Below are 2,672 nucleotides of genomic sequence, written 5' to 3' on the forward strand. Positions count from 1 at the left end.
ATCGCTTTGAATCATGGAAGCCAACGGTCGAGAAGAATCAACATCGGAGTGGTTCGCAAAGTACTTAAACCGCCAAAGTGATTGGTTAGAAAAAACCAGAGGAAATCTGATGGTTACGGCAACGGTTATAGCTGGTATGAGTTTTCAAGTTATGGTTAGTCCTCCCGGTGGCGTATGGCAAAGTGACAATTGTTCTTTCGGAAATCAAACCGGAGCTCCGGTTTGTAAAGGGAAAGCGGGGACGGCTGTATTGGAGTACGAGAGTTCCAAACGTCAAGCCTATCTTGGGATGGTTATTAGTAGTACAGTGTCTTTTTCTGCCTCGATGAGTTTCATTCTCCTCGTCATCAGCGGTTTACGACTAAGGTACCAACTAGTCCACTACCAACCAATAAATTAATTATATGTGCAACTTATGTAAATATTATTGAAAGTCTGAAATTTAATGTAACTTTTGTGTTTGACAAGATATTACTGCAGGAAAGTAAAAACTAAAAACTGAGGACTAAAATTAGTCATGTACTACATTAACAATAAGGTGTTGACTTTGGTTTAATGTGCCCGATGGTTGACTTAAACCAATTCAACAAAACTGATTGGAAAAAATGAAAATACTAAATCGATAGTTGTTTGGTTGGACTATAAAAGTATGAAAAATAATCGATTTCATATATATCTTATGAGGTTTTTGTACAGTTGGTATTATTAGTGAGAATTGTTCTTCAGATAAAAATACAGTTATCTGATGATATAGTTATTTACAGGAACCGAATGATAATGGCGACCCTCGTAACATTTATGGTGGCGGCGGTTCTTTGTATATCGGCAGCGTTCTTTTTCGCGGTCGCATTAGTTCAATNATGTCTACCTTTCTACCAGTTGCTTCGTAGCAACAAAAAGTTTGAATGGGATGATAAGTGCGAGTCTGCTTTCCAAGAACTCAAGCACTACCTAGCTACTCCCCCTGTCCTAGCAAAGCCCGATCAGGGCGAAACTCTATATCTGTACATCGCTGTCTCCGGCTCGGCGGTCAGTGGCGTACTAATCAAGGAGGACAGAGGAGAACAACACCCAATCTTCTATGTGAGTAAAAGCTTAGACGGAGCCGAACTCCGATATCCCACGTTGGAAAAACTCGCTTACGCTGTAGTTATTTCGGCCAGGAAGCTTCGGCCGTATTTTCAATCCCACACTGTTGAAGTCTTAACCAACCAACCTCTGCGAAGCATCCTCCACAGCCCCAGTCAATCGGGCCGCCTGGCGAAGTGGGCAGTGGAACTCAGCGAGTACGACATCGAATATAAAAACCGCACTTGTGCAAAATCTCAGGTGCTCGCTGATTTCTTGATCGAACTCNTCCCCTCCACGATTGCTTCCACTAGCTACATCCATCTCGGCCAATTGACGAAGAGTAGGAACTATGAACATGTGGCTCAAACTCACGTATGAAAGGACAATGTGTCAGCAATGTTACAACTATAATATATGCCTCTTATTGTCATTTTATAAGGTTTAACATGGGGGTTTTTGTATTTCTTCATTGAAATTAAATTGTGTTATTAAATTAATTAAGACGTTGATCAGTACCATACAATAGTTCAGCAATCTAATGTGGAAGATTCATACAATTCATATATAATTTATTATGTACGAAAGCATCTGTGCCGGAACATGTGAAAATTATGATGTAAATACACCAAATTCATGATTAGATTTTTTAGTTAAATATTTCTGGGTAAATTTGTATCGGACTAATTTCATGACTGTCGATCACAGTCTGTAAGCAATTATTTTTTTGGTTAGGGGTTCTTTAACATTTAATATTTTCTTCTCTTTCCAATTCGATAACAACAATATATATATATATATATATATATATATATATATATTTATTTTAGGCTAGCTACATGTTTATTAGAGAATTACTGAATTAATAATAAATAAATAAAAACTAATACATGCTATTTTGTTTTGTTACCCACCTCACTCAGATACATATTTAAGCTGAGTTATCCAACATATTCTATATGAGTAACATATGGATTTAAATTTATGCATATATATATATATATATATAAGTAAAATCGTGGTGTGATATATATACGAGCATGGTTTTCTTATGCGACACTTTTATTATAATAGTTAAACTTAAAAGGGCCTTGTGGGTATTTTTAATCTAATAGCGACTATTTCAACCACTAAATTGCATTGGTCGTGGACTCGTAGTTGATTACATGAAGTTACATTTATATTTGGTATCAGAGTAACCACCAGATTACATTGGTCGTAGACTCATAGTTGATTACATGAAGTTAAGTTTATATTTGGTATCAAAGCAACCACCAGATCATTACATTATGTTGGTAGTAGATTATTATCTATTTTACAGTGGAAAAACAGTATCACGTAATTATTTTCACTGTCCAACATTAACGACTGATCTACTTTTGATTTGCTGAATGCTATGCAATTTGCAGCGAGTGTTCCATCTTCATCTATATATATCTCCAACATTTTATTTGGCAAGTTCATTCATTTGACACATCACACATGTAGATGTAGGTACTATGAAAATCAAAGACCGTTGAAAGAATAGAAAAAGAAAAAAGAAGCTCCCAAAGTCAAATTTGATGTTGTGCAATTCCAAACCTAAAAAACTTGAACTCTATATA

The sequence above is a fragment of the Camelina sativa genome, chromosome 1, assembly GCF_000633955.1.
Source record: "Camelina sativa cultivar DH55 chromosome 1, Cs, whole genome shotgun sequence".
Taxonomy (NCBI): Eukaryota; Viridiplantae; Streptophyta; class Magnoliopsida; order Brassicales; family Brassicaceae; genus Camelina; species Camelina sativa.